The sequence below is a fragment of the Canis aureus genome, chromosome 20 (genome assembly GCF_053574225.1).
Source record: "Canis aureus isolate CA01 chromosome 20, VMU_Caureus_v.1.0, whole genome shotgun sequence".
Lineage (NCBI taxonomy): Eukaryota > Metazoa > Chordata > Mammalia > Carnivora > Canidae > Canis > Canis aureus.
This window is the reverse complement of record NC_135630.1, coordinates 27,605,642-27,632,520: the sequence shown is the minus strand read 5'-3', so window position 1 is coordinate 27,632,520 and position 26,879 is coordinate 27,605,642. Positions and strand designations below refer to the sequence as shown.

Sequence of the window (26,879 nt, the reverse complement as noted above, 5' to 3'; positions counted from 1 at the left end):
TGCCCTCTAAACTCTTGGGCCCCTCCCCTTCCTCTGTTTTGCAGGGGACTAAGCACTTGCCAGCAGCTGGCCCCAAATCTGCATTATAAGCTTACAGTGAACTGTAGGACTAAGGTCTTGAGCTCCATGTATTCTCTGAGCTCCTGCAGGGAACCAGTACTCTGCCAGAGGAGGATCCTGCAGAACAAAGTGTGTCTCCTCCTTGCTGCAGATTGTTATCCATGCATTTCCCTCAGCCACCCTTTCTCATCTCCATGCAGCCAAGAGCTGTACTCACCTGGCCAGGCAGGTACAATGAGAGCAGAGAGGCTGGACTGCATATTATCCTGAAATAACATATGGGCTAGCTGAGATAAAAGCAGACAGGTGAGAACTCATGTGATCTAAGAGGCAATCAATCATAAGGCAGGAAGGGAGAGGGCTACAGGTGGCACTTGTCTTGCCACCTGACAGCTAAAGTCAAAGGAGGAAGCATCTCACCTGAGTTACAGTCAGGACAACCTACCGCTCATCTGGCATTCTTTCCCTATCACCCTGCTGATGGTTGGGGCTGTGGCCTCACACAGCCCAGTGGAGGCTGCAATAGAGGGAAGCCATGGGCTCATGGGGATAGGGAAGGGCAGGATGTGTTACTACAGGCCTTGGGCAGGTGCTAAGGGGAGCATACCCATGCACACATAGGGCACGAGTGCTCAGGCATCCTACACAGTCGGACTCCAGACCCATTTCCCAACTGGGTGCTCTCAAGACTTCCTTGGAGAACTTCAGACAGAAGCAGCAAAGACATTTGGTGGAGGGAACACACTCAGCCAGAAACCCAGGGAAGGCCAGTGTTGCTGGGGCACAGGGCCTGAGGATTGATACCCAGACATATCTGGGGAGGAGACCGGATGGTACAGGTTATTATAGACCAGAACAAGGATGTTTGTTTTAACTTAAAAAGAGTAAATAGCCATTGAAGAATTTCTAGTCAGGCAGTGACTTTTGGTTCATAAAGATCTCTTAATGATAAATCAGGCAGAAAGCTGTTTGCATTAGCCCAAATGAGATATTATGGACAATTGGATTATGGTATTGGCCACGGAGAGGTGCCTGCATTCAAAACATAATTAGGAGAAAGGGTCCATGGGAGTGAAGGAAAAGGCAATGTCCCAGAGGACCCTGAGACTGCTCCTGCTGAGATGGGTAATTGCAGGATAGGCCCAGCTGCATGGGGGAGACCAGCACCCAGGCCAGGGCAAAGCAGCTGGCAGTGCTTTCAGGACATCACAGAGGCAGCTGGATGTGCTGTCCAGAGCCCCAGGGGCAGTCTGGGTGGGTGACATGGGCATGACAGCAGGGTGATAACAAGCACACAGGCCTAGGAGACAGGAACTGTGGGCTTCCGTGGTCAGGGAGGTGTCCTGGCTGGGCATGACCACATGAAGGGCACCACAGCTGGTGACTGGCAGGGAGAACTGCCCCTTTGGGTTCCAGTAAAGAATATGCTTGCCACTTCTCCAGAGAAGACTTCTCCCTCATCAGCCTCACTCAGAGACTCTTTTAGATGAGGGAAGGTTGACACATGCCCCACCTGCAGATTGATCGATGGGACTAAAAGAAATGCCCAGCCTGTGGGCCACAGGACAAACTGTGGGCCACAGGACTTGGGCTTGAAACAGCTCCCTTGACACCAGCTGTAACCCTCATGAATCTTGAGCATTTTGTGCTCTTCAAGTTCTAATCTGCGAGTGGGGAGCTATCTTAGTTTTACCTCTGTGGAAAATTCAGAGAAATTACTTCAAGGCACATTATGAATGATGCATTTATACATGTCAGGATTTCTAACAATGGATATGAGACCTGAGGTTTGCTCAAAGAGGCCTGACCCTGGAAGAGTGCTCCCAGTGTGCTGGCTCTGACTACTCTGTGGTGTTTACTATGCAAGAGGACACCATTCAGGTGTGAGGAATAAATTTGAACTCCAGATCTCACTTTGTCTTCCAGAGGTGGGCCCCCGACCACTTCCACCTTCTCACAGTGTGGTAAATCAGGGAATCTTGTGCTTAAACCAGTCATCCCTCTTCACACTCAATGCACATACACCCCTGGATATGATGTTGCAAAGGCACCATTGGACTACCCAGCTATCAAGTGGAAGCTTTCACTTTGCCTTTTGAAACTTACCCAAGTGTTATGTTATGAGGTTCAAATTAGACCATGAAAAGCATGAACATACCTGAAAAGTGAATGGCATTAAAAACAATTAGCATATTCTGGGTCTGATTATGGAAAAATGAACAACTTAGGACCTCCTCCTCCCCAAAATTGACTTGAATAAAAGAAGTGACTCAATCTAGTAGTGTCAGTCAGGTCCATTAGACTATTATTCTCTGTGTACAATTCATCCTATATGCAATTAAACCAAGGAAATGTGCTGATTCTGACAATGCTGTCACAATGCAACTGTTCCACCAGACAAACACCCAACATGATATCAGCAGCTACCCGGATCCCTCCCTTTCTCAGTTATTTCTGTGCCCAAAGTTCTCCTTGAGAACCTTCTTGCCAACACATTTTACATCAGGTCTTCATTATGTCCTGAAAGATTATTCATGGGCATGCTAACCATTGATTTCTATATTCAGGAGAGAAACACTTTAATTAACAGAACAATAAGAACCTATTGAAATATTTTTCATGGCTCAAATCTGCTGAAGAAATGCAAAATGTTAATTTAGGAAAGTATCAATATGTTCTCTACAGATAATACACTGCCCATTACCTGGTACATTTCAAAGGGACTTGAGACAGACAGGAGGCATTTGCAGTTACGGCTCTTGTAAAATATAGATGCCACATCTTTTTGTTAATTAACCTGGACACCCAAATAGTATAAGCAAGTGATATAAAAGGAACTAACTATCACAGAGTAGTCTTTAGCAAGTAGATAATGCAGCATTTCTTCAGACAAACAGGTGGGGGAAGATTTTTTTTCTCCAGAAATGTCTTTACAGAAGGGATAGGTGTAGATAAGATCATCTTTTACATCTGCAGAAGACAGTCCCAAAGTTTGTCTTTCCTGGCACACTGATTAATGATAGTCCAGCTATCCCCATTTTCAATTTATTCCCCACTGTGTAGCCTTTTTAAAGGACAGTGTGACTGAGTCACAACTTCAAACCTTCCATGCTTCAGTGGCCCCAAGATGCAGTCCAAACTCCTTGCCATGGCTCAAAAGTTTTGTACAATGTGGGCACGATGACCTTTCTGCTTCCACAACCTCCATTCTAGATCCAACAGAATCCCTCCTTGATTTGCTATGAGCAGCTCAGTTGCACTTCCCAGAATCTGCATTCTGGGGACACAGCCAGTATCACCTGTATTTGGTCCACAGTAGGCACTCAGAAATATCCGTTGAATAAATGAATAATCAAGTAAATTGAATACTTGACAGAAGCTAGCCCATGTCTCTGACCAGCTGCAACAGGTGCTGTGATGAGAAGCTGGCCTACAAGCACAAAGACAAAACAAGGTCTGGTTAGAACAGAAAGGAGAGCTACCAGTGGCTGATGTCCAGAGCCAGCCCTGGCCAGCCCCCAGGCTGCATCTGCAGAGCTACCTCACTCCACACTGCAGCTAACACACAGTTTGGATCAGCAGAGTGACTGAGCCTATGATGAGCCTGGGAAGGCAGATGACACACTTTCCGTTGTAAGAATGTGTTTCCTTCTGCTCTAGTGAGCAGATCAACGAGGCATGACTCTCCTCCTCCTGTGTGACCAGCACAGTTCATTGGAGAGATAAGGAGGAATAACTGTCCCAGAACATTAGCTGGAGGTGCTCCTGTGGCTCAAAGGTAACTGTCTTAAGGAAAGAGGACCAAAGCTTTCTGACCCCCAGCCAAGGCAGTTTTCCTGAGAGAAACAGGATCCTGGATGGTTCCAATGATGCCACACCAGAACTGGGCTGTTGAAGTGGGTTGGATGACAGCCTGCATAGCTCTACAGTGGAGAGGGCCTCTTCCAGGGAAAGCCCCCCCAGAAATAAGGTCCACTCTGCGGAGCAGTGAACCACAAACTGCACAGTATGATATTATGCTTCCCAAGGCTAGGAATTAAAGTTGATGTCCTCAAGGCCTTGGTCTGGGACTCTCTTTTCTTCTCCTTCTACATCCATTCCATAACTACAATCACTTCTTATATGCCCATGCCTCCCAAGTCTGGACTCCAACAGTTTTTTTCATCTGAGTCACAATTAAATACACCATGCCCTGGCCACACAAATGACCTACAGGAGCTTGACCTCAAAACTGAGCTCACATCTTTCTGTGTGCCTCCTTCCAATGAATTGGACTGGTAGTCACCCAGTTTCTCAAATCAAATGCTAGAAAATCATCCTTGACTTCTCCCTCACCCTCTCCCACCCCTATCATACCCAGTCCCCCAATATCGTTGACTTTACCTTTCAAAGAACTCACTTATTGATCCTGTGTCTGCAACCAGCTCTCAAAGTTTACCTTCAAAGCTACTGCAACAACTTTCTAAAAGTTTCCCATCTCAATTCTTGTTATTCCACCCACCTTGTGGACAACTAGGGTGTCCATGTCACTTTGCTACTTAAAATCTTAAGCCTTTCAGCCCCAAGTCCATCCTTCTCTACTCTAATCTGGGACAATAAGGATGGAAATCTCCAAACAACCATTCCCACTTTATTTAAATAGAGTTTTTACTTTGAAATGGTAGAAATGTTTTGCAACTAGAGTGAAGTTAATACAACATAGTGAATGTTCTAAGGACCACTGAATTGTTCACTTCTAAATAGTTTTCTGTTATGTGAATTTCACAAATTTCTTAAATATTTAGAATGACCAGTGTGTACAGACTATATATGTAGCCAAAGCCCACAAGAGCCAAAGAAATTTACATGATCATCTCTAGGGGACAGGAGTCAGAGATCAGGATGGTGAGAAGTTGACTTCTGTATTTCTTATCTGACCCAGCAAATTATGAAATGCATCACTTTAATAAAATGAAGAACAAATTTTGCTGAAAAAGGAAGGTAGAAAATATCTTCCAACAGTTGAGTATTCAAGCAATACAATACCCATAAATCCCGGGGCGGGGGGGGGGCGGGGTTCATGGATTTTTTTAAATGTTTAATGTAATCCATGTAAATGGTTTTAAAAGTGAATGCTCAAAGTTCATAATAACATTTTCCCAACAAGACAACTGAGAAAAGTGAGTTCTTTACCCCTAGAATTCCTAAAATGTCTAGAGAATTTCCATCAAGGACAATTAGTCTTAGAGAAATTTAAAAATAGCTTGATACCCCCTGGAAAATCTACTGATAGGATTATTTAGATATGTCACAGCAAAAATGTAGCAATTTTGAGAAAGCACCTGCAGTCAGTTGACTTGATGAAGCAAAATTGCCTGTGTGCATGAGCTGTTTCAGATAATTAAATATTATACACTAGCCTTGCCTGAAAGACATGGTAATGGCTGAGGAACAGGAATCATGCCTTCACAGCAGAAAATTCATGAAGTTATTTCAAGAAGGATTATGACTCCAGATTATGATTTAACTAACTGGAATATTCCTGAGACAACAGAGATAACTTTTACATAATATTTTCAATTTTAAAATGTACTTTATAACTTAATTTGTCTGATAGCCAACAATCTGAATCTTTCATTGTCTTGTGACTGTCCTTCCATCAGGCCATCACACACACACACTAACCCTCACATATTCATAACTCAGAAACACGTGGCCCAATTATGTTTAGCCAGATTAAGATGTAAATCTCTTTGCAGTCCCTAATCTCCTTTTAGATGTTTTAGCAGTGAAAGAGCTTGGCATTGATCAATTTAATATGCAGAGGATCTGGTTGTAACATGAGTGCCCTTGCTGTTCCCCATGAGCAGTTTAGTCAGCCTAAGGGTGGGATCAGGGAAGGTCCAGGGAGGTACATCCTTAGGAGAGCCTAGAAGAGGAAGAGGAAGCCCCCAGAGGGAGTCAGGTAAGAGTGATGTTATTTAATAGTGAAAGGGAATAGAAGGGAAAGGAGAAGAAACGGGTAGGAAACATCAGAAAGGGAGACAGAACATGAAGACTCCTAACTCTGGGAAATGAACTAGGGGTGGTAGAAGGGGAGGAGGACGGGGGTTGGGGGTGAATGGGTGACGGGCACTGAGGGGGGCACTTGACAAGATGAGCACTGGGTGTTATTCTGTATGTTGGCAAATTGAACACCAATAAAAAATAAATTTATTATTAAAAAAAAAAGAGTGATGTTATTTGAAAACTCTCAAAGGTCTCATGGCAGGGTCATGCCAACCATAGCCAAAAAGGAAGGTGAGCTGAGAACACTGAGGGAAGACAGACAGCATGTCTGGTCAAGAAGCAAGGTTCAGGTTTGTGGCCTGGGCATCAGAGCAGGAGTTTAGGGAGCTCATGAGAATGGCAGAAGGTAGGAGGCACCTGTAGGAGGGGAGTTGAATGGTGTATCATGCCACAGAGTGCACTGCAGCTCTTCTTTTACTCTTCCCAAGCCTACCTTCATCAGATTCAACCCACTTCCCTTCAGAGACCAGATAAGGAGACCCTCCCAGAGACCATTTGTGAGCTGTTCCATCAGTGGGTAAGCCCACTGTGGGGCTAGCTTTGGTCTGCTACTGCCAGACTTGATGGGAAGAGGCCATTTTCCAAGCCAACACAGAACACTCCCTTGCAGCATGTGTTGAAGACACAAAGTGCCCCTCCTTCTGTCTCTTCCCAGGAACCTCCTCACCAGCCCCTTCATGTTTGAAGCCAGTGGTTCTCATACTTCAGCCTGTATCGGAAATACCTAGGGCCATCAAAACACAGAATGCTGGCCACTCAGGTACAGACAATGATGCTAGCTCAGAAACCACATCTTGAATACCACTACTCTAAATGTTCTTCCCCATGCATTGAGTGAATTCTCTAGCCCTCAGGCTTGATAGCTGTGTGACCTCAGAGCAGTTCTTTAACGTCTTTTTGCTTCAGTTTCCTTACCTGTACGATAGAGGTAATAATTCCCTCCACCTCACAATATTGTTCAAAGGATTGAGTTAATGTACATAAAGATTTAGTACAGTGCCTGATACATATAAGCACTAAATATATGTTTGATGTTCTTATATCCTCCCAGCGTGACAATCCTTTGCACAGGATCAGGTATTTGATGTACTCATGGTGTCTGGTGAGAACCCTGCTAATTTTCTCATAAGAAATGAATCTGGTGCCATTGTTTCTGCCAATACCCTAGTTGACATTTCAATTTCAATGCCAGCTGTACACCTCTTTTCACAGGTGAGTAAATTAATCAGGCAACTCAAAGTCAGAACTTATCTTCCAAATGTTTTGTGCTGACATATGCTCTGTAACTCTCATAATTCTCCTCATATATTCTAAGGTTTGGACATTTAACTGAACTGTGCTCCTTTAATCCAATTTTTCAACTTCACACCAGGCTGGGGAGAACTCAAATGCTGTCCTATCCAGTCCAGGTGAATTTAAGGGTAACGATTATTTGATTTTTGTTTCATGATTTTATGTCTTTAAATAAACTATAAGTTCTTTATACACAGAAATCCCTTCTTTTACCCACTGTGCAGGCTAGAACTGAGATGGAGGCATGTTCTGAAATAGAAAGGTGTTTATGCCTGAATGAATCTATTTGCAGAATGAAAGGTCAGGTGGGCAGAGCAGACAGAGTGGTCTCAGAAAGACACAGCTGGTTTGAAAACCAGGAGGACATGGTCAAAGTACTGATGCTGCCATGCCCTGGTGGACATCCCCTCAACTCACTGGGACTCAGTTCCTTACCTGTAAAGTGGGGATGACATCACTTTCCCAGGCCTCTTAAATACAGGTGGGAGTAAGTGCATGACACGGGTACACTTGGTGCTCAATAAAAGTGGGGATCCTTCCAGCACCCAGTACATGCATCTCCCCAGATACCACAAAGTGGGGCCATGTTGCACCATGTCTGATCCCAGCATCTAGCACAGTACCTGACATGTGGGAGGGGCTCAGAAAGTATGTGTGGAATGAGAGGGAAGGGCTTGCAGTTGAATTCTGTGCAGGCACATCCTCCCTGCTGCTAGGGGAAGGAAAGTCAGTCATTCTCCTGCCATTCACTATCTGCATTGGCATATTGATTGCTCTCCCGGGCAATTATAAATTGATCATTTGATGATCTGTTCCAGCATCTTCTCAGTTTTCCTGTTAAGCAGATAGTTATCAAATGTCTAGGTTCATCCTTGCTGAGGGTGGTTGCTCTGTAACTGGAATTCCTTTGGGGGCCTCCAAAGAGGCAAAAAAAAAAAAAAAATCACTGAAAATTTATACTTTTTTGCTGTAAGCTGGGAAAAGTGCTTTCAGCAGACTTTTGATCTGATCCTCTTAAGGGGTAGCTCTCAAAGTGTGGTCCCCAGACCAGCAGCAGCAGCATCTGGAAATCTAGTATAAATGCAAATTCTCAAGATCCAGCCAAGATCTACTGAATCTGACACCTGGTGATGGAGCCCATCAATTTATGTCTCATGAGCCTTCTAGTGCCTTCTAAGGAATACTAAAGTTTGAGGGCCACTGCTCTGAGAACCTCAGAAAGAAGTAAGAATTGAGACAGCGACACCCTTATTGAAGGTGAAGAAACTCTAAGCCAAATACACATGATTTGTTCAAGATGAATCATTCATTTATTCATTCATTAATTTGTCAAATACTTACTAATTGTCTGCTTTGTTCGTGGCACTGGTCTAGGAATATAGACTACAAGCCCCATATTCAGGAATTCAGAATGTAGGGTCCCCAGGATGGGTTGCCTTTGTATGAGATTATTTAGAGTTCAAAACAATCAAAGCCCAAAGATTCAGCAAGAACCTTTGACCCTCCCCCTAACTACCTACAATAATTTAGATAAAGGACTTGCTACAGGAAGGGAACTATTACTATAGATAATTACATTATAGTATAACTAGGGAAGTAGACAGGGAGTTTAGCCAAGTCTATTTATTAAAATTCCTCTCTGTGTCCCATTGTTTCTGAGGGTCCCAGCAAGCTTTTGTTTACCAAACATACTCTTTTTCACCTTCCTGTGAATTGTTTTCCTTCCCTTCAAAGTCCCAAACTCTACCCTCTTCTCTTTAGTTCGGGATGACACATATATCTCATTCTACTATCTTTGAAATCTCATGTTTATATGGATTCCCAGTATGTAGAAATATAAATTTTATTTTCTCCTGTTAATCTGTCCTATGTCAATTTAATTCTTAGGACAGCTAGAAGATTCTTGAACAGCAGAGTAAAATGTCTTCTCCACAACATTGTCTAGTGAGACAGAACTGCAAAAAAGAGAATTAAAATCTGCTGATGTATTCAGCAAATACTCTTGTAACCTGGAAAGGCTAGAAAGCTACCCTAGGACAGGATGGTGAACATAGTTACCACACATCCAGCCTTATAGAGGCTGTGGCTGAGGAGGGAGCCAGACTTCCAGAGAAATACTCATGCACACTCATAGAGTAGGCCAAGTGCTACAGAAGCATGCACAGGGCTATGTGGGCAGTGATGTGGCAGGTGGAATTGACCTGATCTGCAAGGTCTGCATGGCTGGCTGTGAGTATGAGGCTTGCACTGACAGATAGTGGATAGGTGGGAGTAGGAGGTGAAAAGAAGCATCCCACATATATTATATGAAACCTGGTGTGGCCAAGGGCCCTCTTGATCTCAAGAATACTGATTCCAGGTGTCTTGGGGGTCCAAGTGGAGGTGTGGAGATAGCAACTGGATATATGAATCTAGAGCTCCAGCTAGAGACCTGGCTGGAGCCAGGTATATGGTAGTCTTCATCCCTGGGGAATAGCTCATGAGACCACTCAGAGAGGGCTGAGGGAGAGGATGGCACTGGCAAAAGTAAGAAGTTCATCTGAGGATAGAATTCCAGCTGGATCCCCTTGTCTGCTTGGTTGGTTGTAGCTCTATAATAGGAGAGAGGAAAGAAGACAGGGTAATATCAGAGAGGTGTTAGTGAAGGGTTCGGCAATGGGGAAAACCCTCTGCTTCTTCTATCTGACAGACCCAGAGTAGGTCTCCCAGATACCTGTCTCCCAGCTGTGGAAGAGGGCTGGAAGGCTGAAAGACGTTTCAAAAAAATGTCTCTGCTCTGTGTGGGTCCAGGTATCAGACAGTGTTGGTTCAAACCAGCTCTGACCAGGATTTGATTGGTAGCCCCTGGGGGAGCCTAGGTGGCCGCTCACAGCCTTACCTTCCTAGTTGCAGAAGAACATCTAAACTATATCTATATCTAAAACTATATAACTAAAACTAAAACTATAAACTTCCTAGTTGCAGAAGAGAGACAGTCACATAGTTTGCACTGAGGCTACTAATAACATCCTGCTATGTATACTGTGCTGGCCCACAAGGGTAATGCATGGTCAATAGTGACTAGACATAAAGCCATCTCATAGGCTCCTCATGTCAACCCACTGTGCAACCATGCAGGCTTTCACAAATGTGTTCAATGAACCACATACTGGGAGAGGACCTCAACTTAATCACCTTTTTCTTGCCCTAATCCAAAGTATCTTAACCATGAGCTGGAACAATGCTTGTCGCCCTTGGCTTTAAGTGGCTATTCCCTTTAAAAAGGAATCTCTGGATTTTCTTTTTTTTTTTTTTTTTATCTGTCAAGAATTTTATTTTATTTTTTTTATTTATTTATTTTTATTGGTGTTCAATTTACTAACATACAGAATAACACCCAGTGCCCGTCACCCATTCACTCCCACCCCCCGCCCTCCTCCCCTTCTACCACCCCTAGTTCGTTTCCCAGAGTTAGCAGTCTTTACGTTCTGTCTCCCTTTCTGATATTTCCCACTTCATCAAGATAAGAAGCTTTTGCACAGCAAAGGATACAGTCAACAAAACTCAAAGACAACCTACAGAATGGGAGAAGATATTTGCAAATGACATATCAGATAAAGGGCTAGTTTCCAAGATCTATAAAGAACTTATTAAACTCAACACCAAAGAATCTCTGGATTTTCTAAGGTTCTGGGGTGAGCAAAGCTAGTTTCCCTAAAGAGGCTTACATGCACCTGGCCTGCCCATGCCCTAGTGAAGCCACATATGGATCCTTGCTCTGAGGCACATGCCAGCTGCACTGGCACTGGGGGAGTTCCCTTCTTCCTCCCCACTATTGCTATGCCTGGATCCATGAGAGGGAAGAAAAGGGCAACAGCCTGCATTTCAACAACCAAAAGACCAAAGATGCCAGTAGTGGCTAAATTCCAAAGAAAGCGACATTCAAAATCTGAGGCTGGTCTCAGGAAGAGAGGCTTCCCTCTCAGAATATCTCCATTAAGGAGTTCTGAAAACTGGCTTCCACAATTATTTCAAGGCTGGACTGTTATCAATCCTGAACATCTAGGGGCAGCCCTGGTGGCTCAGCGCTTTAATGCCTTCAGCCCAAGGCCTGATCCTGGAGACCCGGGATCGAGTCCCATGTAGGGCTCCCTGCCTAAAGCCTGCTTCTCCCTTTTCCTGTGCCTCTGCCTCTCTCTGTCTCTCATGAATAAATAATTAAATCTTTAAAAAAATCCTGAACATCTAAAACTATATAAATTATACTCTCATTAGGGTCTTAGTAGCTACAGGCTCTGTGCAAAACAGGCCCATTTAAATGTAAATTTTGACATTCAGCCCAAGACTAGAAAAGAAATAGTTTCCACACTAAGCACTGGGAAGGAGATTGAGAATTAAATATTAATTCTTTATGAAGGAAGACTTTTTAATCATGTTTACTTTTAGAACATCATGATTCTGGGTCTTTTTCCCTTCATGGAGAATACTGGATTTTTAATTACCTATCTGAAACTCAGAGCCAGAATCCACACACCTCTCAGATTCTCCTTTGTGGCCACAGGTAGTATGATTATGTGTAATTTTGTTAAAAGTGGAGCTTCCAGCACTGTTAATTGACAGGGTCCTGGAGACACTGAAGATAATAAAGCAGAAATGAAAACATGTAATTCTGCCTGCAAATGAAGAGAAAAGGCTGCCTTGTATAATAAAGTGTATGGTGATAGAGCAAACACTCTCTGTAAGACAATAGAAAAGCTTACATCCCTTATTCTTACATATTATGCTCTGTGGAAACAGTACTAGCAGAAATTTGGTCATTTTAGCTAAGGGCAGTGTGATTTTCATCTTATCTTTCAGAGCACGTAGCCTGGGCTCAAATCCCCACACTTCCCTAATTAGCTAGATGACATTCAGTGAGTGATTTAAAGCATCATAGCTACAGTTTGCTCTTCTGCAAAGTTGGATGAGAACACCCTGCTGGTATGATGCTGTGAAGGTTCAGCGTGATGGCCTAGGCCAAGGATGAGGTCCCTGAGTCCTCACAGAACCTTCTCCAGTTTGCTAGCTACCCACTGGCATGGCCACACAGAGCTCATAGCAGCATAGCAGAGTGCAGAAGGGACCACATTTTGGCTACATTCTGGCTTTTCTTATTAGTAGCTGTGAGACTCTGAGAACATCACACAACTTTCATCACCCCAGCATCCTTGTCTGAAAAATAGATAAACTATGGAAAGAGCTCAGATGTTCATCAATGGATGAATTGACAAGAAGACGTAGTACGTGTGAAATATTACTCAGCCGTCAAAGAGAATGAAATTTTACCATCTGCAATGATGTGAATATGACTAGAGCATATTATGCTAAACAAAAGAAGTAAAAAAAACTAATACCATATTATTTCACTCATATGTCGAATTAAGAAACAAAACAGATAAACATAGGGGAAAGGAAGGAAAAACAAAGTAAAATTTAAAAAATGAGGAGGCAACCCATAAGAGATGCTGAACTATAGGGAACAAACTGAGAGATGGTGGAGGGGGGTTGGTGGGGAGATGGTGTATTTGGGTGATTGGGTGATGGGCATTAAGGAAGGCACTTGATATAATGAGCACTGGGTATTATATACAACTGATGAACCACTAAATTCTACCTCTGAAACTAAAACAACAACAACAAACAAGCCTTACATTCCATGGTGGTTAACAGTCAAAAGAGCATCCCAGCACCAGCAAGCTCAGGGTAACAAAAGATCTTATTCTCCCAGAGTTTGGTACCTATGTGACTAGAGAAAGGTGGGGGTAGTGAGATAAGCAGGGGCTAAGATCCCAAGCAGAATCTGTATCCCTGGATAAGAAACTTAAACTTCATTAGGGGAGTGGCTCATCTGCTTGAATCTTGCTCCAGTGTAAGGCAATGGACTGCAGCAGATGCAGTTGCAGCAAGTGGACCCTAGGGATATTTAACCGCCACCACCCACCCCAATCTATGGCTTTTAACATGTAGAATGTTCTGGAATATGTTGGAGAGAGGATAAGAGACACCTTGAGAAATCTAATTACGGATCCTCTTAGTTTGCCAATACCTGTACAGGTAAGGTCTCTCTTAAAGAACCCTTACTATATGCCCTGCTTGCTACATACAGAGTGACAGTATGGTCAGGACAGGCTGGGCTATGCTGAGGTAACAGCCAGCTCCCAATTCCACTGTCTTAACAACACCAAGTGCACTTTCCATCAGTGCTATGTGTCTGTCAGGAGCTGTTTGATGGAGGTGGGGGGTGCTATTCCATGTATTCCCTCAAAGAGCTAGCATGAAAGAGGCTCCACCTTTTAGTAGCTGAATCCTCTGAATCTGAACCATCTGGAGTTCCATGTTGTCTCAGAAGACAGAAAGCAGCTTCAACATGAGTACTGACTCTAATACTGTGATAGCTCCTATTCCCACAGCTAGTCACCAGCCCCAGCCTGACAGCAAGGGGCTAGGAAGTGTGTGGGAGCAGACAAGTGTTTGACAACCAGTCCTGACTCCTGCCTCTGCCACAGAGACATACTCTTCCTGGTTGAAAAACAAGAGGCTCAGAAAAGTTAAGTCCCTTGTCCAATATCACATAGAAAGTAATTGTCAGAAACAGGCTGTGTGGCCCCAGAATTCCTGCTTGTAACTGATACACTGTACTACCTCTCTCACTTTCTGGACCTTGATGTGAATTTTTTGGATTCCTGACACACACATAAATCCATACTATAGGGAAAAGGATAGGGAGAGATAAGGAGACATTTCTACTAGGGACCAGGCAGGAGTCGGCATTATGAGCTTAGAGCTGGAGCATACCCAGGCCAGGACTGAAGGCTGAGATGGCCAGTGAAAGGGTGACAGGAAGTAGGATATATCCAGGAGAGGAGAGGCACCCACACACTAGTATGTGCCCCCCTGTGGGCAGCTGAGAATCCCTATGGGAAGAGAGCAGAAACTGACAGTGTCCTCCTGAAGAACCCCTGAGCCTCTCACAGCACAGAGACCCATTATATGGAGCTCTGATGGTTCTGCAGCAGTCTGTAGCAGAATAGTTTATGTCTACCAGAGCCCTGACTGCAGGTTCCCATGAATTGCATGGCTCCAGGGAGAAGGTCTCCCCAGAGAATGAACAGCAAAGTGTTGCTCAGGTGGCTCAGGGGCTTCTCCCTAGGACCCCCACAATGGTCTTCCTCAGAGCACTGAAAATGCCCTATGTGATTGACTTCAGTATCTCCAATACCCACCACAGGGCTTGGCATGACCAGTGCCAGTTACCATCGGATAAGGCATGATGGAAAGATGGGTGAATGGACACATGGGGATGCTTAGACAGCACCATCAGACCTCCCCTGTGCCTGTGCTGGTGTAGAGCCACAGAATGTGGTAGTGTAAGGGGCCCATAGAGCCTTGCACAGATACCAGTCTGCTCTTTGGACACAGGTGATTTCTGGAGTCTTCAAGATGTGTCCTGCTATTTCAGAAAGCAGAGGGAATAAGTCAATTGGAGAAGGACAAAAATTATATGGTCTCATTCATTTGGGGAATATAAATAATAGTGAAAGAGAATAAAGGGGAAAGGAGAAAAAATAAGTGGGAAATATCAGAAAGGGAGACAGAACATGAAAGACTCCTAACTCTGGGAAACGAACTAGGGGTGGTGGAAGGGGAAGTGGGTGGGGGGTGGGGGTGACTGGGTGGTGGGCACTGAGATGGGTACTTGACGGGATGAGCACTGGGTGTTATTCTGTATGTTGGCAAATTGAACACCAATAAAAAATAAATTTATAAAAAAAATAAAAATAAAAATAAAAATAAAAATAAAGAAAGCAGAGGGAAGCTCCAGAAGGCACTGTAAGGAAAATAAAACAGTCTGGAACAAGAATTCAAAAGAAGCAAGTTCTACTTTGCATATTTGTAGTAAAGGAAATTGCTCCCCATGAAATTATATGGACTCCTCTTTTTATAGGCCAGTGTGAGAGTGAGTTGTGAAATACTGGAATTTTCAAGATTTAATTAAAACCCAGTTCACTGCACTGAAGTGAACTTACAAAATATAGCAAAGATTAATGGGAGATATCAAACCAAACTATTTGTGCATGACTTGTTGGGTCATAATTTATGGGAACAAGAGGAAAAGAGCAAGATCATTGCCTTAAAATAAATTCACTGCTTCCTTGGCTAAGTAAAATGGAAATCATAAAAACCCTCGGGTCAGCTCAACCACACTAGGATGAAATAGCAGGCCAGCCAAATAGGTGACACTCAATCATCAGGTGTTTGTCAGGGTGTACTGGATGTTCTGCTGTACTTGCTGGGAGGGGCACTCAGGAGAGGGAAGGAGCCCCTTCCTGTTTTATTTATTCCTCACATGACTTCAATGGTGATTATCCACACTTTCTAGGTGAGCAGACTGAGGGTCAGAGGGACCAGTGATTTGCCCAAAGCCACTCTGCTAGGAGGTGGCAGAGCTGGCATTTGGACAAGGCCATCAGGCTCAGAATCCAGGCAGGGACACTTGACTCAGAGCTGGAGCAACTGGTCAGTGGGCCCCCAAAAGACTTTCATGTGCTGATCCATAGACCCCAAGAGTGTCACCCTACATGACAGTTAATTTTATGTGTCAACATAGCTGGGCTATAGTTTCAAGGTATTTGGTCAAACACTATTCTAGGTATTTCTGTGAAGGTATTTTTAGATAAGATTAACATTTAAATCAATGGGCTTAAGTAAGCAGATTACCCTCCATAATGTGAGTGGGCCTCATCCAATCAGTTGAAGGCCTTAAGAGCAAAGACTGAGACCCCCCCAAAGAAGAGAGAATGCTGTCAATAGGTAGCCTTAAGACCTGAGCTGCAACACCAACTCTGCCCTGGGCCTCCAGCCTGCCAGCCCACCCTGTAGATAGTAGGCTTTCCAGCTCCAGTTGAGTGAGCCATTTATTTAAAATAAATCCCTCTGGATAGGTGGGAAAGCAGATAGATGATAGATAGATAGATGATAGATAGATAGATAGATAGATAGATAGATAGATAGATAGATAGATAGATATGGATGGATAGCTTGGTTGATAGATACACAGATGATAGATAAAATCTACCATAAGGATGTATATCTATAGACATAATATATTACATTGTGTACATAGATTAATATAATATGGAGATCAGCATATGTGTGTGTATATATATATATATATATATATATATATATATATATATATATATATAGATGTTCTGCTTCTTTGGAGAACCCTGGCAATACTCATTATATGGCAAAAAAAGGATTTCACAGTTATGATTAAATTAAAAGCCTTGAGATGGGAGGATATAATCTTGGATTTTTCTCAGCCAGGCCCAGTGCAGGCAGAGAATGGAGTGTTGCAGTCATGAGTCTTCTGATGTAGTCACCAGAAGAGGCAAGGAACAGGTTCTCCCCTGGAGTCACTAGAGGGAACATGCTTCTGCTGATGCCTTGATTTTGGCCCAGAGATACTGATTTCAGATTTCCAACATCCAGAGCTATGAGAGAAAAATTTCTATTGCTTTAAGCAAACCTGTTTGTGGCAGTTTGTTACAGCAGCCCCACTAACAGTACACATGTATAACTCTGTGTAACACAGTAACACAGTGGTCACTCTCAGAGAAGGGCAGGAAGCTTGGACAGCTCCTTGCAGGGAGTGGGAGAGGTGCTGTTAAAGTATGCTGCCCCTCCCACCTACCCCAAATCCCTATGAATATCCCCTCTGGAAAGCCTCACCTGAGGTCCCACTCTGTCCCCTTTCCTTTCCTGGACAGAGCCAGCCATGGCTACAGCACAGGGGAGCACCTGTGCAGCTCCCAGGCCCATTCTGTCCATCCCCCACCCCACAACAAGGACTGCTAAACTATGCTAGGGGCATGGGGATTTTTGCAGGTGAATTATAAGAGCTATGGAGACAGGTAGGTGGTGGTGATTTCAAAGTGACCCAGACTGGGAAGGGAAATGAAACCTTCTATATATGTTCATTTTAACAATTATGTCCCAGGTCCCAGGTTGCTAGATACTTGCTCTGCCTTCAATCAACTTTTAACAAAGATGAGTCCCAGATCCCTCTCACACCACCACAGAACTCTGTGACTCAAAAGCAGGACCATGGTGGCACCTCCACCCATTCTACCCTCAGTTCATACTTTGAGAAACTCAAGCTACAGCTGAGTCCAGGGTACAGCTGCTGTGGCCTGCTCAGGAAGCTGTCACCTGGACCTGTGCTAACTGCTCAGAACCCCTTCCTCAGTCCTAAGCAAGCCACTTAGGACCCCCATGGAACCCCAGGTGGGCCCCACTCTGAGTGCTGGCTCTAAGAGTGCAAAGTGGACAGAAGGGGAGAAATGAGGATGCAGGAGGAGAGACACTGTGGTTGATACACACCTATGCAGAGGATGGTAACAACAATGACCACCATCATGGTCTGTGGATAGATCGTCACAGACTCTATACCACTCCCCTCTTCCCCTACACTCTGGTGTAATTTGCCCAGTGTCAGTGTTAATGCATGTAAATATCTGTCCCTTGTGCTGCCTTGGTGCTCAGAAGACATATCTGGTGCTCAGCTCATGCCTTTTGACTACTGCAATTGTCCCAGGAAAGCCCCATTAAGATATTAGGAGAGGAATGTAACAGAAATAGGCCTGAGCTGTGTCCACCTGACTTCAGAGACATGATTCCAAAAGCCTCACTGCCTTCCCCCAGCATGTCCGATCTCATGTGGGCTTCAGAGAATTCTGTGACTTTAAGCAAGAGCAAGTCACTTGATACACTGGATGCAAAGGTGAGCACAAACCAGAGGTAAGACCATATGAAGTCATGTGCCAAAGGCCTCCTAACAAAAATGGGAAGTCATATGTCAAATCAGATTACAGAGCTACAGTAATAAAAACAGTATGGTACTGGCACAACAGTGGAACAGAATGGAAAATGGAGAAATAAGCCCACAACTGTATGTCAATTAATCTTAGACAAAGTGGGAAACAATATCCAATGGGAAAATGTCTCTTCAACAAATGGTGTTGGAAAAACTGGACAGCAACATGCAAAAGAATGAAACTGGACCTCTTTCTTTCACCATACACAAAAATAAGTTCAAAATTATTTAAGAACTTAAATGTGAGAGAGGAAACCATTAAAATCCTAAAGGAGAATACAACTAGTAATAACCGCTTTGACATCAGCCATGGCAACTTCTTTCTAGATGCATCTCCTGAGGCAAGGGAAATAAAAGTAAAAGTAAACTATTGGGACCACATCAAAATAAAAATCTTTTGCAGTGAAAGAAACAACCAACAAAACTAAAAGACAACCTACAGAATGGGAGAAGATTATTTGTAAGTGACATATCTGATAAAGGGTTAGTATCCAACATATAAACTTATAAAGCTCAACACCCCGAAATGAATAATTCAATTAAAAATGAACAGAAGACATACAGATGCCTAAGAGACATATAAAAAGATGTTCATCATCACTCATCATTAGGGAAATGCAAATCAAAACTACAATGAGATATCACCTCACATCTGTCAGAATGGCTAAAATCAACAATACAGGAAACAACAGGTGTTGGCAAGGATGTGGAGAAACGGAACCCTGTTAACAATATTAGTGGGAATTTAAACTGGTCCAATCACCATGGAAAACATTGTGTGCAGGTTCCTCAAAAAGTTAAAAATAGAACTACCCTATGATCCAGTAACCACACTACTGGGTATTTAACCAAAGAATACACAAACACTAATTCAAAAGGATACAGGCACGCCAATATTTATAACAGCACTATTTACAGTACCAACATACAGAAGCAGTTGAAGTATCCATCGATAGATAAATGATAAAGAAGATGTGGTATATTATGCAATGGAATATTAACAACCCTTTAAAAGAATGAAATCTTGCCATTTGCAATGGTGTGGATGAAGCTAGAGTATTATGCGAAGCAAAATAAATCGGAGAAAGACATATGATTTCACTCATATATGGACTTTAAGAAACAAAACAAATAAGCAAAGGTGGGGAGAGTAAGAGAGAGGCAAACCAAGAAACAGACTATTAATTACAGAAAACAAACCTGCAGTTACCAGAGGGGAGGTAAGTTGAAGGATGGGTGGAATAGGTTTTGGGGATTAAGGAATGCATTTGTTGAGGTGATGACTGGGTGATTGTATGAAAGAGCTGAATACTTTATTGTACACCTGAAACTAATATAATACTATGTTAACTAACTATAATTAAAATAAAAAATGTACTGTTGGATCTTATTGGCTATCTTGTTGAGAATTTTTGCATCTGTGTTCATCAGGGATATTGGTCTATAATTCTCCTTTTTGGTGGGGTCTTTGTCTAGTTTTGGGAATAAGGTGATGCTGGCCTCATGGATCGAGTTTGGAAGTACTCCATCTATTTCGATCCTTTGAAACAGCTTTAGTAGAATAGGTATTGTTTCTTCTTTAAACGTTTGATAGAATTCCCCTGGAAAGCCATCTGGCCTTGGACTTTTGTGCCTTGGGAGGTTTTTGATGACTGCTTCAATTTCCTCCATGGTTATCGGCCTGTTCAGGTTTTCTATTTCTTCCTCTTCCAGTTTTGGTAGTTTGTGGTTTTCAGAAATGCATCCATTTCTTCTATATTGCCTAATTTATTGGCATTAGAAGCTCATAATATATTTTTTAAATTGTTTGTATTCCCTTGGTATTGGTTGTGATCTCTCCTTTTTTATTTGTTTTTTTTTCTTTTAATTTATTTTTTATTGGTGTTCAATTTACTAACATACAGAATAACACCCAGTGCCCGTCACCCATTCACTCCCACCCCCCGCCCTCCTCCCCTTCTACCACCCCTAGTTTGTTTCCCAGAGTTAGCAGTCTTTACGTTCTGTCTCCCTTTCTGATATTTCCCACACATTTCTTCTCCCTTCCCTTATTTTCCCTTTCACTATTATTTATATTCCCCAAATGAATGAGAACATATAATGTTTGTCCTTCTCCGACTGACTTACTTCACTCAGCATAATACCCTCCAGTTCCATCCACGTTGAAGCAAATGGTGGGTATTTGTCATTTCTAATAGCTGAGTAATATTCCATTGTATACATAAACCACATCTTCTTTATCCATTCATCTTTCGTTGGACACCGAGGCTCCTTCCACAGTTTGGCTATCGTGGCCATTGCTGCTAGAAACATCGGGGTGCAGGTGTCCCGGCGTTTCATTGCATTTGTATCTTTGGGGTAAATCCCCAACAGTGCAATTGCTGGGTCGTAGGGCAGGTATATTTTTAACTGTTTGAGGAACCTCCACACAGTTTTCCAGAGTGGCTGCACCAGTTCACATTCCCACCAACAGTGTAAGAGGGTTCCCTTTTCTCCGCATCCTCTCCAACATTTGTTGTTTCCTGCCTTGTTAATTTTCCCCATTCTCACTGGTGTGAGGTGGTATCTCATTGTGGTTTTGATTTGTATTTCCCTGATGGCAAGTGATGCAGAGCATTTTCTCATATGCATGTTGGCCATGTCTATGTCTTCCTCTGTGAGATTTCTGTTCATGTCTTTTGCCCATTTCATGATTGGATTGTTTGTTTCTTTAGTGTTGAGTTTAATAAGTTCTTTATAGATCTTGGAAACTAGCCCTTTATCTGATATGTCATTTGCAAATATCTTCTCCCATTCTGTAGGTTGTCTTTGAGTTTTGTTGACTGTATCCTTTGCTGTGCAAAAGCTTCTTATCTTGATGAAGTCCCAATAGTTCATTTTTGCTTTTGTTTCTTTTGCCTTCGTGGATGTATCTTGCAAGAAGTTACTATGGCCGAGTTCAAAAAGGGTGTTGCCTGTGTTCTTCTCTAGGATTTTGATGGAATCTTGTCTCACATTTAGATCTTTCATCCATTTTGAGTTTATCTTTGTGTATGGTGAAAGAGAGTGGTCTAGTTTCATTCTTCTGCATGTGGATGTCCAATTTTCCCAGCACCATTTATTGAAGAGACTGTCTTTCTTCCAATGGATAGTCTTTCCTCCTTTATCGAATATTAGTTGCCCATAAAGTTCAGGGTCCACTTCTGGATTCTCTATTCTGTTCCACTGATCTATGTGTCTGTTTTTGTGCCAGTACCACACTGTCTTGATGACCACAGCTTTGTAGTACAACCTGAAATCTGGCATTGTGATGCCCCCAGATATGGTTTTCTTTTTTAAAATTCCCCTGGCTATTCGGGGTCTTTTCTGATTCCACACAAATCTTAAAATAATTTGTTCTAACTCTCTGAAGAAAGTCCATGGTATTTTGATAGGGATTGCATTAAACGTGTATATTGCCCTGGGTAACATTGACATTTTCACAATATTAATTCTGCCAATCCATAAGCATGGAATATTTTTCCATCTCTTTGTGTCTTCCTCAATTTCTTTCAGAAGTGTTCTATAGTTTTGAGGGTATAGATCCTTTACATCTTTGGTGAGGTTTATTCCTAGGTATCTTATGCTTTTGGGTGAAATTGTAAATGGGATTGACTCCTTAATTTCTCTTTCTTCAGTCTCATTGTTAGTGTATAGAAATGCCACTGACTTCTGGGCATTGATTTTGTATCCTGCCACGCTACCGAATTGCTGTATGAGTTCTAGCAATCTTGGGGTGGAGACTTTTGGGTTTTCTATGTAGAGTATCATGTCATCGGCGAAGAGAGAGAGTTTGACTTCTTCTTTGCCAATTTGAATGCCTTTAATGTCTTTTTGTTGTCTGATTGCTGAGGCTAGGACTTCCAGTACTATGTTGAACAGCAGTGGTGAGAGTGGACATCCCTGTCTTGTTCCTGATCTTAGGGGAAAGGCTCCCAGTGCTTCCCCATTGAGAATGATATTTGCTGTGGGCTTTTCATAGATGGCTTTTAAGATGTCGAGGAATGTTCCCTCTATCCCTACACTCTGAAGAGTTTTGATCAGGAATGGATGCTGTATTTTGTCAAATGCTTTCTCTGCATCCAATGAGAGGATCATATGGTTCTTGGTTTTTCTCTTGCTGATATGATGAATCACATTGATTGTTTTACGGGTGTTGAACCAGCCTTGTGTCCCAGGGATAAATCCTACTTGGTCATGGTGAATAATTTTCTTAATGTACTGTTGGATCTTATTGGCCAGTATCTTGTTGAGAATTTTTGCATCCATGTTCATCAGGGATATTGGTCTGTAATTCTCCTTTTTGGCGGGGTCTTTGTCTGGCTTTGGAATTAAGGTGATGCTGGCCTCATAGAACGAATTTGGAAGTACTCCATCTCTTTCTATCTTTCCAAACAGCTTTAGGAGAATAGGTATGATTTCTTCTTTAAACGTTTGATAAAATTCTCCTGGGAAGCCATCTGGCCCTGGACTCTTGTGTCTTGGGAGGTTTTTGATGACTGCTTCAATTTCCTCCCTGGTTATTGGCCTGTTCAGGTTTTCTATTTCTTCCTGTTCCAGTTTTGGTAGTTTGTGGCTTTCCAGGAATGCGTCCATTTGTTCTAGATTGCCTAATTTATTGGCGTATAGCTGTTCATAATATGTTTTTAAAATCGTTTGTATTTCCTTGGTGTTGGTAGTGATCTCTCCTTTCTCATTCATGATTTTATTAATTTGAGTCTTCTCTCTCTTCTTTTTAATAAGGCTGGCTAATGGTTTATCTATCTTATTAATTCTTTCAAAGAACCAACTCCTGGTTTTGTTGATCTGTTCCACAGTTCTTCTGGTCTCGATTTCGTTGAGTTCTGCTCGAATCTTTATTAGCTCCCTTCTTCTCTTGGGTGTAGGATCTATTTGCTGTTTTTTCTCTAGCTCCTTTATGTGTAAGGTTAGCTTTTGTATTTGAGTTCTTTCCAGTTTTTGAATGGATGCTTGTATTGCGATGTATTTCCCCCTTAGGACTGCTTTTGCTGCATCCCAAAGATTTTGAACGGTTGTATCTTCATTCTCATTAGTTTCCATGAATCTTTTTAATTCTTCCTTAATTTCCTGGTTGACCCTTTTATCTTTTAGCAGGATGGTCCTTAACCTCCATGTGTTTGAGGTCCTTCCAAACTTCTTGTTGTGATTTAGTTCTAATTTCAAGGCATTATGGTCCGAGAATATGCAGGGGACAATCCCAATCTTTTGGTATCGGTTCAGACCCGATTTGTGACCCAATATGTGGTCTATTCTGGAGAAAGTTCCATGTGCGCTTGAGAAGAATGTGTATTCAGTTGAGTTTGGATGTAAAGTTCTGTAGATATCTGTGAAATCCATCTGGTCCAGTGTATCATTTAAAGCTCTCGTTTCTTTGGAGATGTTTTGCTTAGAAGACCTATCGAGTATAGAAAGAGCTAGATTGAAGTCACCAAGTATAAGTGTATTATTATCTAAGTATTTCTTCACTTTGGTTAATAATTGATTTATATATTTGGCAGCTCCCACATTCGGAGCATATATATTGAGGATTGTTAAGTCCTCTTGTTGAATAGATCCTTTAAGTATGATATAGTGTCCCTCTTCATCTCTCACTACAGTCTTTGGGGTAAATTTTAGTTTATCTGATATAAGGATGGCTACCCCTGCTTTCTTTTGAGGACCATTCGAATGGTAAATGGTTCTCCAACCTTTTATTTTCAGGCTGTAGGTGTCCTTCTGTCTAAAATGAGTCTCTTGTAGACAGCAAATAGATGGGTCCTGCTTTTTTATCCAGTCTGAAACCCTGCGCCTTTTGATGGGGTCATTAAGCCCGTTCACATTCAGAGTTACTATTGAGAGATATGAGTTTAGTGTCATCATGATATCTATTCAGTCTTTGTTTTTGTGGACTGTTCCACTGAACTTCTTCTTAAAGGGGAATTTTAAGAGGCCCCCTTAAAATTTCTTGCAGAGCTGGTTTGGAGGTCACATATTCTTTTAGTTGCTGCCTGTCTTGGAAGCTCTTTATCTCTCCTTCCATTTTGAATGAGAGCCTTGCTGGATAAAGTATTCTTGGTTGCATGTTCTTCTCATTTAGGACCCTGAATATATCCTGCCAGCCCTTTCTGGCCTGCCAGGTCTCTGTGGAGAGGTCTGTTGTTACCCTAATACTCCTCCCCATAAAAGTCAGGGATTTCTTGTCTCTTGCTGCTTTAAGGATCTTCTCTTTATCTTTGGAATTTGCAAGCTTCACAATTAAATGTCGAGGTGTTGAACGGTTTTTATTGATTTTAGGGGGGGATCTCTCTATTTCCTGGATCTGAATGCCTGTTTCCCTTCCCAGATTAGGAAAGTTTTCAGCTAGAATTTGTTCAAATACATATTCTGGCCCTCTGTCCCTTTCGGCGCCCTCGGGAACCCCAATTAAACGTAGGTTTTTCTTCCTCAGGCTGTCGTTTATTTCCCTTAATCTATCTTCATGGTCTTTTAATTGTTTGTCTCTTTTTTCCTCAGTTTCCCTCTTTGCTATCAACTTGTCTTCTAGGTCACTCACTCGTTCTTCCACCTCGTTAACCCTCGTCGTTAGGACTTCTAGTTTGGATTGCATCTCATTCAATTGATTTTTAATTTCTGCCTGATTAGCTCTAAATTCTGCAGTCATGAAGTCTCTTGAGTCCTTTATACTTTTTTCTAGAGCCACCAGTAGCTGTATAACAGTGCTTCTGAATTGGCTTTCTGACATTGAATTGTAATCCAGATTTTGTAACTCTGTGGGAGAGAGGACTGTTTATGATTCTTTCTTTTGAGGTGAGGTTTTCCTTCTAGTCATTTTGCTCAGTGCAGAGTGGCCAAAAGCAAGTTGTATTGGGAAAAAGAGAAAAAGAGAGGAGAGAAAGAAGGAAAGAAAAGAGAAAAAAAAAAAAGGGAAGAAAAAGAAAAAAAAGAAAAAAAAAGAAGAAAAAGAGAAAGAAAAAGAAAGGAGAAAAAAAGGGGGTGGGGGAAGGAAACAAATCAAAAAGCAAAACAAAACAAAAACAAAAACAAAAACAAACAAACAAAAAAAGAACCACCGGGGAGTATCTTCTGATTCTGTGTACTTTAAGTCCCTTAAATTCCCCTGGAACTTGTCTGTCTAGCTGGTCTTCTGGGGGAGGGGCCTGTTGTGATTTTCAGGTGTTAGCAGTTGGGGGAGCTGCTGTGCCCCTGCCTGGTGCAGGGCTCAGTGGGGGTTGTTTACCCCGTGAGGCCGCAGGAGGAACAGCCCCAGTGGCAGGGCAGCTCTGGAAACCTGGATTCAGCTCCGGCAGGAACTCAGTCTGCAGGGCCTGGAGGCTCCGGGGCGGGGCCGCTGATCTGCTCAGCTGGGGCAGGAGCGTCCTCGCTGTCCTGGGCCCTCCCGGCCTCTGCCTGTCCCGGGGGAGGCGGGATCCTGGGCTGTGTCCCGGCGCCCTGTGCTCCGGAGCCTGCGCTGGTGGATTCGCGCTCCCGGGCCGCGCAGCCCCCTCCGTGGAGCCGCCGCCCGAGCCCCTCCGAGCTGCTCCTGGAACCGCGCAGCCCCCTCCGCACGGAGCCTCTTCCTCTGCCCGAGCCCCTCCGAGCTGCTCCCGGGGCCGCGCAGCCCCCTCCGCGGAGCCGCCGCCCGAGCCCCCCGAGCTGCTCCGGGTCCCGCCGGGTCCCGCCGTGCGCGCTGCAGCCCTTAGGGAGCTCGGCGCACTCTCCTGGGCGCGCAGTTGCTGTTACTGTCCCCGGGAGCCCGAGGGCATCCCCGCCCTCCTGGGTCCTGCTCCACCTCCCCACGAGCCCCTTTCCCCCGGGAAGGTCGGTGCAGCTCCTGCGTCTCCGGGACGGGGCTCTCCTGTCCTGGGGACACTCGCCCCGGCCTCAGCCCGGCTCCTCGCGGGGCCCCTCCCCCTTGGAGGCCTTTGTTCCTTTATTCCTTTTTCCCCGTCTTCCTACCTTGATAGATGCGCGAACTCTTCTCACTGTAGCATTCCAGCTGGTCTCTCTTTAAATCTCAGGCCGAATTCATAGATTTTCAGAATAATTTGAAGGTTTTCTAGGTAGTTTGGTGGAGACAGGTGATTTGGGGACCCTACTCTTCCGCCATCTTGCTCCTCCCCCCTTCCTTTTTTATTTGTGATTTTACTAATTTCAGTCTGCTCTCTTTTGTCTTTAATAAAGCTGGCTACCTCATTAAATCTTTTAAGGAACCAACTTCTGGTTTTGTTCATGTTCCACAGTTCTTCTGGTCTCCATTTCATTGAGTTCTCCTCAAATGTTTATTAATTCTCTTCTTCGGCGGTGATAGGTTTTATTTGCTGTTCATTCAACAGATCCTTTAGGTACAAGGTTAGCTTTTGTATTTGAGTTTTTTCCAGTTTTTTGAGGGATGCTTGTATTGGGAAATATTTCCCAATTATCCCCGGCACACAAGGCTGGTTCAACACTCCTAAAGCAATCAATGTGAGATCTTATCAACAAGAGAAAATAGAAGAACCATATGATCCTCTCAGTAGATGAAGAGAAAGCCTTTGACAACATACAGCATCCATTCCTGATAAAA

At 43.2% G+C, this 26,879-nt stretch overlaps 1 long non-coding RNA gene across 8 annotated transcripts in view; it reads right to left on the bottom strand.

Moving 5' to 3' along the window:
- Positions 1-1,898: 1,898 nt before the first annotated feature.
- The window catches only part of LOC144291609 (uncharacterized), a 151,199-nt gene continuing 126,218 nt past the window's right edge, over positions 1,899-26,879 (bottom strand). For 5 of the 8 annotated variants that reach the window (XR_013358952.1, XR_013358955.1, XR_013358950.1 and 2 more), the window contains 2 exons: positions 11,883-12,013; positions 8,715-9,992 (listed from right to left, as the gene is read on the bottom strand). This is a non-coding gene — a long non-coding RNA (uncharacterized LOC144291609). Of the gene's footprint in view, positions 3,491-8,714; positions 9,993-11,882; positions 12,014-26,879 lie in introns of those variants that run through there. The other 3 variants (XR_013358951.1, XR_013358956.1, XR_013358954.1) reach the window with 3 other exon arrangements.